This window comes from Symphalangus syndactylus, chromosome 15, assembly GCF_028878055.3.
Source record: "Symphalangus syndactylus isolate Jambi chromosome 15, NHGRI_mSymSyn1-v2.1_pri, whole genome shotgun sequence".
Lineage (NCBI taxonomy): Eukaryota > Metazoa > Chordata > Mammalia > Primates > Hylobatidae > Symphalangus > Symphalangus syndactylus.
Genome location: NC_072437.2, coordinates 62809831 through 62820089, shown reverse-complemented (window position 1 = coordinate 62820089; position 10259 = coordinate 62809831).

Sequence of the window (10259 nt, the reverse complement as noted above, 5' to 3'; positions counted from 1 at the left end):
AAAGGAGATATATAATGTTTAAAATATTTTTAAAGGTATGCAACTGAAGAGCTTAAAATTTAAGTTGAAGATTATGACAGCAGCAGACTATTTATGTCAAACTTAAGGCAAATGTCTAAAATCCAAAATATTTTAGAAAATTATTGGGCCAGGCACAGTGGCACACACCTGTAATCCCAGCACTTTGGGAGGCCGAGGCGGGCAGATCACGAGGTCAGGAGATCGATATCATCCTGGCTAACACGGTGAAACCCTGTCTCTACTAAAAATACAAAAACAACATTAGCCGGGCGTGGTGGCAGGTGCCTGTAGTCCCAGCTACTTGGGAGGCTAAGGCAGGAGAATGGCGTGAACCTGGGAGGCAGAGCTTGCTGTGAGCCGAGATCACACCACTGCACTCCAGCCTGGGTAACGGCGAGACTCCGTCTCAAAAAAAAAAAAAAAAAAAAAAAAAAGAATTAGGTCATGTTTCTTCACCTCCCTCTTTTCTAAAGGCATTCTGTTCTGTCTTTCAAATCAGTATCATGATCTTGGTCTCACTAATTAAAATTAAAAACAAAACAAATATGAATATTAGGTGCATCAACACCACTGAAGAATTTTAGAAATAGGAAGCTACCCCAGAGTTAGTAATGAGGAGACACTGACCTGGAAAGAGGCTAAACAACTTTGTGGCAGAGCAGGGATTTGAAATGAGAACTCACAGCAAGTACAGCTCTCTTTCTCATATGCCAGACTGCTCCAGGGAAGCTCCACCAGGCAGTCAGTCCTGGTGGAGCTAGAGACAGAACACAAAGAGGTCTCTTTCTGCCCCTGGGCTTTTGCTTGTGCCATTCCTCCTGGAATGGCTGTGGCTCTCTGTCTATACCTGGTGTACTTTGAACCATTCTTAAATGCCAATTTCAATTCAACTTCTTTTCACCTGTGATGTTTTTTGCAGCTGATCTCCTCCCAAATACTTGTAATAATGTTTTTGTACCTTTCATGCTGACATCTATCTCCCTCTTCATGCTTTTAAATGTACATTCTTAGTTCTTTACTAAGATAAAAACTTTCCAAACACAAGGACTGTATCATTTATTCTTCTATATCCCAGCACAATGCTTTGAATTGGAGTTACTAAATAATGAATAGACACATAGATACAGAAAGACAGACAGACAAACATGATGAATGAAATAAATGGATACTTAGAAATTGGGAAACATTGACATTCACAGAGAAATTGACATTCAGATCAATGTTTCTCAAAATGTGGTTTGAGAGCAATCTGAATCCATATTAGGAAAGAAACAAACAAACAAAGAACAATATCAAAAACAAAAATGTGATGTCCTGAATGTAAAACTTTGGGTATGTGGTCTAGAAATTTGAATTTGTACCAAGCTCCTCAGTAATATTTGAATCAATTAAAATGTATGAAATACTGTGGGTGTGGAGAGAATGTAGATGAGAGATTTCCATCATGTGTACTTGCCTCACTAGTCATTTTACTCCTATCCTCCCTATTTTCTGTATTTTTCATAAACATTTGGCTAGTTCCTTGATTTCAGATGGTATTACTTGGAAACTCCAGGGATGAGACAATCTGTATTACAAGAGATTTGTGTTAGTTTTCTATTACTGCTATAAGTAATTACTGCATGTTTAGCCACTTAAAATCACACATATTGAGTATTTCACAGTATTCCTGGGTCAGAAGCCTGGCCACAGTATGGCTCTTTGGGTTGCTACTTAGGGTGTCACAGGGTTGAAATCAAGGTGTGAGCCATCTACATTCTTCTGTGGAGGCCTAGAAGCTGTATCCTAGGTCATTCAGGGTGTTGGTGAGAGTGGCAGGAGGTAGCCAAATGCTTAGGCAGATAGGGACAAGTCCCCGGTGAAACCCCACCTGTAAGCCAAAGACAGTTTAAAGCCTGAAAGCCAAGCTAAAAGTTATATCCTAGGACTGAATTAAGAACTTGTCTTGCAATTTGGTGCACTTTTCTCTGATTGATGCCCACCCTTCACCTATTTTACATATACCTACCCTTTCCTAATTGGTTTTCTGCACTGTCATGTCCACCTTTGAGTGGTGTCTTTGCTTTAACCTTTTTTGCATACTCACAAACCAATCAGCACACCCTCCTATTCTAAGTCCATAAAAGGCTCTGGATCCAGCTACATGAGGGACTTGCCCATATTCAGTTAGGGGGACTACCCCCACTTCCCCTCTCCACTGAACACTGATTCATTGCTCAATTAAAATTCTTTCCTGCTCTCCTCACCCTTCAATGTCCAGTGTATCCTCATTCTTCTTGGACATGGCGCAAGAGCTTGGGAACCACCTAACACAGGTACAAGCTATAACTCAGGCAGGCTAGGGCACGCCAGCGTGGAGGCTGAGTGGGACCCAGGCTAGGCGGGACCCAGGCTGGGCATTGCCAGCCGGAGGTTCCCGGCTTGCAAAGTGACTGAGAAGAAAAATCCTGCATCATTGGTAGAGCCCAGCTCTTTGCAGTTGTAGGGGTAAGGTATCTATTTTGTTGCTGTCAGACAGAGGCTTCACTTAGTCCCTAGAAGCCTCTCTTTGCTGTTTTCACAGAGACCTGTGCATCTTTGAGCCTTCTTAGGCCTGCCATCTCTCTAATTTGCCTATCTGTTGTTTCTCTCTTGCCTCTCATTTGAAGCATCTCTCTTGTACTCCAGGCAGAGAAAATTCTCTATTTTTAAGGTGTGATGCTATTAGATTGAACTCACCCAGATAATCCAGTATAATTCCCTCATTTTAAAGTTATAGCTGTAAAGTCTTTTTTGTCATGTAACATAACATTCACAAATTTCAGGAATTAGGATGTGGGTGGTTTTGGAGGCCACCGTTTGGCTCGCTATAGGATATAAATAAAGGTATTTAGTGCAAACATCCCTTAGCTTCCTAAGATATTCTCTGAAACATTTTTCTAAATTTATATCCAGTCTGTTTTATACTTTAGGGAATACTCAATACTCAGCATCAATCATGGTTTTAGTTCAGCTCCTAGCATCTCTATGGGTCCTGCTAAAATATCTTCCAATGCTACCTGTAGGGATAGCAGCATTTCATGCATCTATATAAAAATGTACAGTCGTATAGAACTTCTTGACATTTAAAATTCCTAAGACCTCTTTGCACATGCAGCTGCTAATCCTCAATCCTACCTGTATAGATGCAAATATTGGTAGTTGGAGTTTTGTTTCAAAAGACAGGCATGGATCTTTTTTTACTGTCCAATTCTGCCATGCTATGTGTTTGCAACTTTTCCAATGTCATGCCTTTCTGTTAAAATTAAGCCGTATTTCTTGAGTGGTCAGTTTCCAAAATAGTAGAAGAGAAGCATCAATAGGTAATGGGTTAATTTAGGCATTTTTAGCAAAGTAAAATAAAACAAGTTACTATTTAAGATAATAAATGGCTAAAGAAGAGAGTCTTTTATAAGAAAAAAATCTTTTCACTTTTGGTTTTAAAAATTAAGAAGTCATACTCACAAACATTGGCCTACTCAGGCATATTTGTTGGTTGGTTGGTTGTTTCCCTCTTCTCTTTCCAATTTCCATGAAAGGAAGCAATTAGGATTACACTAACTAACCAATGATTTAGGGAAACTGAATTCAGTCTTTTTTGGGTTGACTGACCTCAGGAACAAGACTATATTATTTGTGCTATTAACACCACAGTGGAGAAAGTTAAAAAAAAAAGCGGGGGCTTTGGAGAGGACCTGCAAAGCAAAGATATTTTAATATGAATCAAAGACTCTTGATACCAAGAACCATGGAAATTCTTTCAGGATTTCACAGGCTACTAGAACTTTACACAATTCAACTCATTTTATTTCATGTATACATTTTTCTTTACAATTTCAGATAACCAAGGAGGATGCAGTGAGAATGGGAATTTTTTTTTCTGAGTTCATGTAGCTTCTACAAAACTGTGGTTTATACACTGAGTGTGGTTCTTCAAAGTTTACAGTCTCTTTGCTCTAAAATGTTATATTTCCATAGATGAGCAAAAGTTTTAAAACTATTCTTTAGGCCGGGCGCGGTGGCTCACGCTTGTAATCCCAGCACTTTGGGAGGCCGAGGCGGGCGGATCACGAGGTCAGGAGATCGAGACCACAGTGAAACCCCGTCTCTACTAAAAATACAAAAAAATTAGCCGGGCGTGGTGGCGGGCGCCTGTAGTCCCAGCTACTCGGAGAGGCTGAGGCAGGAGAATGGCGTGAACCCAGGAGGCGGAGCTTGCAGTGAGCCGAGATTGCGCCACTGCACTCCAGCCTGGGCCACAGAGCGAGACTCCGTCTCAAAAAAAAAAAAAAAAAACTATTCTTTAAAGTTACAGAGAAAGGTTTAATATTTACAGCTAAAAAGGACAATGAGATTGGTTCCTTAAATTGCAATGTGTTTTTCATTCTTTAATTTCTGCTCAAAATTGTTCATTATTCTTCTTTACTTATTACATTTCTTTATTGAAATGGTAATGAAGTACCTGGTAAAATGGTTTAATAAATGATAAGACATATCAAACAGTACAAAATGGAATACTGCGTAAGGTCAATATCCCTCCCACCACCACCCACTAGCACTGTAAGTTTCATTTTTAGAGGCAACCAGTATATTTGATTCATTTGTTATGTATTCTCTTGGACACATGTAATGCTTATACGAGCAATCTAAGTATGTGTGTATGTTAGTTTGCACACAGACTCTGTGTATATTTTTATAAATATAGCATATAGAGAGATATGTTCCTTTTCTCCAGCTGGCTAACCTATTGTCTTACCTAAAAATATGTCTTGAAGATCATTTTTCTGTGTATGTATCAACCGATTGCCTCTATGGTTTTTTTTTTTTTTTTTTTTGAGACAGAGTCTCACTCTGTCGCCCAGGTTGGACTGCAGTGGCGTGATCTCGGCTCACTGCAATCTCCGCCTCCCGGGTTCAGCCATTCTCCTGCCTCAGCCTCCTGAGTAGCTGGGACTAAAAGCGCCCGCCACCAAGCCCGGCTAATTTTTTGTATTTGGTTAAGTAGAAACGGGGTTTCACCGTGTTAGCCAGGATGGTCTCTATCTCCTGACCTCCTGATCCGCCCACATCGGCCTCCCAAAGCGTTGGGATTACAGACGTAAGCCACCAAGCCCAGCCTGCCTCTACTTTTTAAAATAACTGCATATTATTTTCATATAGGTCCCTCAGTATTAAGCCAACTTCTTTTAATGAATATTCTTTTTTTTCCAGTCTTTATCAAAGAAAATGAAGTAGTTTACAGATGCTTGCATGCATTTTATATACACATGTCTGTAAGTGACATTTTTAGAAATGTAATTTCCTGGCCCATAAGTATGTGTGTCTAAATTTTTGTAGTTCTGCATTGCTTTCCAAAACCTTTCACCAATTTTCACTTTCATAAATAGCGTATGAAATGCCTTGTTTCTTCATACCTTTACGTACACCATATTGTTAAACATCTTTGATCTGTGCCAATGTGAAAAGTGAAAAATGGCATGTCATTATATGTTTAATTTGCATTTAATTATGCACATGATTGAGTATGTTTTCATATGTTTAAAAGCCATTTATCTTTCCTTTGTTTATTACAGTGCACAGCCTCTTCAGGCCCTGCCTGTTTTTCTCTTATGGTTTGGTCACGTTTGTCACTTTCTTCTTAATTTATAAATACACTTTTATAATAAAGAAATTAACTTTTTTCCCATCATTTATGCATTTTTTTTCTGTTTATCTTTACATTTGGCTTATAAATTATTTGTCCTGCAGAAATTTTAATGATGAGTCAAATTTACCTGCAATATTTTACTGTATTGCTCCTAGCTATTGTCTTATTTTAGAAGTTTTGATTCAATTCCAAGTTTATTTTTAAAACTATGCTAATGGTTACTTTTGATGAAATATATTTTCTTCCCTATTATAATTTTTGTTTCACATAGAATTTATTTTAGCATAATTAAGAATCCAATTTTATTTTATTTTTATTTACATAGCTAATCAATTATAACAACATGACTTTTATTTGAAACACTATAATTATGATATGTTAAATTTTATAGATAGGTAGATGCACAGATTCCTGTGTTTCCATTTTGTACTATTAAAATCTCTCTCCTTAATAGCGCTGGAAGGCAGAGTAGTACCTCCTCAACACAAAGACATTACTCATCAGTTTTCTTTCAAAATGTTCCTGAATATTCTTGCAAGTTAAATTTTTGTACAGAACATAGATACAGCTGGTCTATATTTATAAAAAAGAAAGTTGCCTGTAATTTGGGATTATATTAAATTGAAAACTAAGAATATTAAACTATTGAGTTATTCTTTAAATAAGTCTATTTTTATCATGTATTCAGGTTTTTTTTCTTTCATAGCTCTTAGGAGAGTTTCATATTTCTTTCATACAAATCCTAAATATGGCTTATTAACTTTATTCTTAGGTATTTTGATAACAGTTTCCATCTCAGTCAGTTCCGGTTGATATAGAAAATTACTATAAACTCAATGACTTAAGGAACAGTCATTTATTTCTTATAATTCTGAAGGGTGGGAAGTCCAAGATCAAGGTGCTGAAAGATCCAGTGTGTGGTGAGGATTTTCTCATGTGTAGACACATAGCACCAGAAAATAATTTTACACATTTAAAAAAGTTGTATCTCATTTTTTTTTTTTTTTTTTTTTTTTTTTCCGAGACGGAGTCTCGCTCTGTCACCCAGGCTGGAGTGCAGTGGCGCAGTCTCAGCTCACTGCAAGCTCTGCCTCCCGGGTTCACGCCATTCTCCTGCCTCAGCCTCTCTGAGTAGCTGGGACAACAGGCGCCCGCCACCACGCCTGGCTAAATTTTTGTATTTTTAGTAGAGACGGGGTTTCACCGTGGTCTCGATCTCCTGACCTCGTGATCCACCCGCCTCGGCCTCCCAAAGTGCTGGGATTACAAGCGTGAGCCACCGCGCCCGGCCGTATCTCATTTTTATAATTTTACCAAATTCCAATGACTTATTCTTACAGAGAAATGTTAAGCAATACTAGCAATATTGCTCATCATTTTGTGTTGCTGACTTAATAGACATAGGAATCTATTATCTTTAACTAGTTATACATTGATTTTTTTTGAAATGCCTTTTTAGGCATTTATATCAGCATTACATAAGCTATTTGCTGTATATATGATTTTCTCCTTTCAATTATTTAAATAAACTTTATGACATTAAACTATCACGGAATTCCTGGGATAAGTCTTTTATTTGATTTCTTTTGATTTTTGGCTGAGTTCTATTTGCTTTTTTTTTTTAGAATTTCTTCAGAAGTACTTATAAATCAAATTGTTTTGTGAATTTTCTTATTGTATGTTGGAGTATATATTTGGCATGTTTTAGGGCGTGTGCATAGATAGTGCTATACTTGCTTTATATAAAAGCCTTAAAGGTGTTTTGCATTTTATATGTTCTGAAACTTTAAGTGTAATTAGATTTGTCTGTGTCTTGAATGTTTGATATAAATTCATTCTGAAGATACCTATTATTGGTAATTTTTTTTTATTTTGTGAGATTAGGAACTTTTGGTGAGGAAGTAGACAAGAAAGGAGTTTTATCAAATTTCTTAGCCTTATCTATCAGAATAATTGCACCACAAAAATTCCTGTGCCTTCTAAGTTCAGAAATTTTAAGACGTTTTTGTATCCTGAGACTTTGCTGAAGTTGCTAATCAGCTTAAGGAGATTTTGGGCTGAGACAATGGGGTTTTCTAGATATATAATCATGTCATCTGCAAACAGGGACAATTTGACTTCCTCTTTTCCTAATTGAATACCCTTTATTTCCTTCTCCTGCCTGATTGCCCTGGCCAGAACTTCCAGCACTATGTTGAATAGGAGTGGTGAGAGAGGGCATCCCTGTCTTGTGCCAGTTTTCAAAGGGAACACTTCCAGTTTTTGCCCATTCAGTATGATATTGGCTGTGGGTTTGTCATAGATAGCTCTTATTATTTTGAGATACGTCCCATCAATACCTAATTTATTGAGAGTTTTTAGCCTGAAGGGTTGTTGAATTTTGTCAAAGGCCTTTTCTGCATCTATTGAGATAATCATGTGGTTTTTGTCTTTGGTTCTGTTTATATGCCGGATTACATTTATTGATTTGCATATGTTGAACCAGCCTTGCATCCCAGGGATGAAGCCCACTTGATCATGGTGTATAAACTTCTTGATGTGCTGCTGGATTCGGTTTGCCAGTATTTTATTGAGGATTTTTGCATCAATGTTCATCAAGGATATTGGTCTGACATTCTCTTTTTTGGTTATGTCTCTGCCAGGTTTTGGTATCAGGACGATGCTGGCCTCATAAAATGTGTTAGGGAGGATTCCCTCTTTTTCTATCGATTGGAATAGTTTCAGATGGAATGATACCAGTTCCTCCTTGTACCTCTGGTAGAATTCGGCTGTGAATCCATCAGGTCCTGGACTCTTTTTGGTTGGTAAGCTATTGATTATTGCCACAATTTGAGAGCCTGTTATTGGTCTATTCAAAGATTCAACTTCTTCCTGGTTTAGTCTTGGGAGGGTATTTGTCAAGGAATTTATCCATTTCTTCTAGATTTTCTAGTTCATTATTTGCATAGAGGTGTTTGTAGTATTCTCTGATGGTAGATTGTATTTCTGTGGGATCGGTGGTGATATCCCCTTTTTCATTTTTTATTGCATCTATTTGATTCTTCCCTCTTTTCTTATTAGTCTTGCTAGCGGTCTATCAATTTTGTTGATCTTTTCAAAAAACCAGCTCCTGGATTCATTAATTTTTTGAAGGGTTTTTTGTGTCTCTATTTCCTTCAGTTCTGCTCTGATTTTAGTTATTTCTTGCCTTCTGCTAGCTTTTGAATGTGTTTGCTCTTGCTTCTCTAGTTCTTTTAATTGTGATGTTAGGGTGTCAATTTTGGATCTTTCCTGCTTTCTCTTGTGGGCATTTAGTGCTATAAATTTCTCTCTACACACTGCTTTGAATGTGTCCCAGAGATTCTGGTATGTTGTGTCTTTGTTCTCATTGGTTTCAAAGAACATCTTTATTTCTGCCTTCATTTCATTATGTACCCAATAGTCACTCAGGAGCAGGTTGTTCAGTTTCCATGTAGTTGAGCGGTTTTGAGTGAGTTTCTTAATCCTGAGTTCTAGTTTGATTGCACTGTGGTCTGAGAGACAGTTGTATATAGTCGATTAGGGCATTCTCTCATCCTCTTCCAATTCATTTATTTTCCATTGTATCTGTAGTCATTTGTCAGTTTAATTTCCCAACTTGTATTTTTATTTGTTTATTTACATTGTCACCCCTGATTAGATGGCTGGTGATATATTTCAGTGTTTTAATTTTTTCAGAGACTTCCCTCTTGAATTATCTTAAGTTCTATCTTGACTGTTTTCTAATTTATTAATTTCTATTTGTTCTACCAGTGCTTTCCTTTGTCCTTAAGCTAATATTTGTTTTATTTTTCTAACTTCTTGAGTGATTTCTTAAATAATTAATTTTTGTTAATATAAGTGTAAATTTTATTATGTTTTATTCTGGTTGTATTCCATATTATGTTGCAAAATATTTCCATTTTGGCAATATCTAGATATTTATTTTATTTTATTTTCAAGTTTTTAAAAGATAATTTTTCATTAATACATAAAAGACGAGTTTAACTGCACATATGTGTGTAATTTAGACTTTATTTTCTGTAAATTAACTATTTTACTTTGAGATTATTTGCTTTCTTTTGACAGTATGAAAAAACTGTGTGCAGCAGAAATTAACCCTTTCTCTATCATTTGTATTGCAATTTTTCTCAGTTCTCATTATACACAATTTTATTATAAGTTGTTTTTTTCTTTTGAGATGTAGTGTCTCGCTCCTCGCTCTGTCGCCCAGGCTGGAGTGCAGTGGCGCGATCTCGGCTCACTGCAAGCTCCGCCTCCCAGGTTCACGCCATTCTCCTGCCTCAGCCTCCCAAGTAGCTGAGACTACAGGCGCCTGCCACCAAGCCTGGCTAATTTTTTTTTTTTTTTTTTTTTTTTTTAGTAGAGACAGAGTTTCACTGTGTTAGCCAGGATGGTCTCCATCTGCTGAGCTAGTGATCCGCCCAACTCGGCCTCCCAAAGTGCTGGGATTACAGGCGCAAGCCACAACGCCCTGTTATAAGTTATTTTGCCATACAAAATGATTACATTTTTGTTTAAGTACTTGCTTTATCTATATTTTTGTTTGTAACTT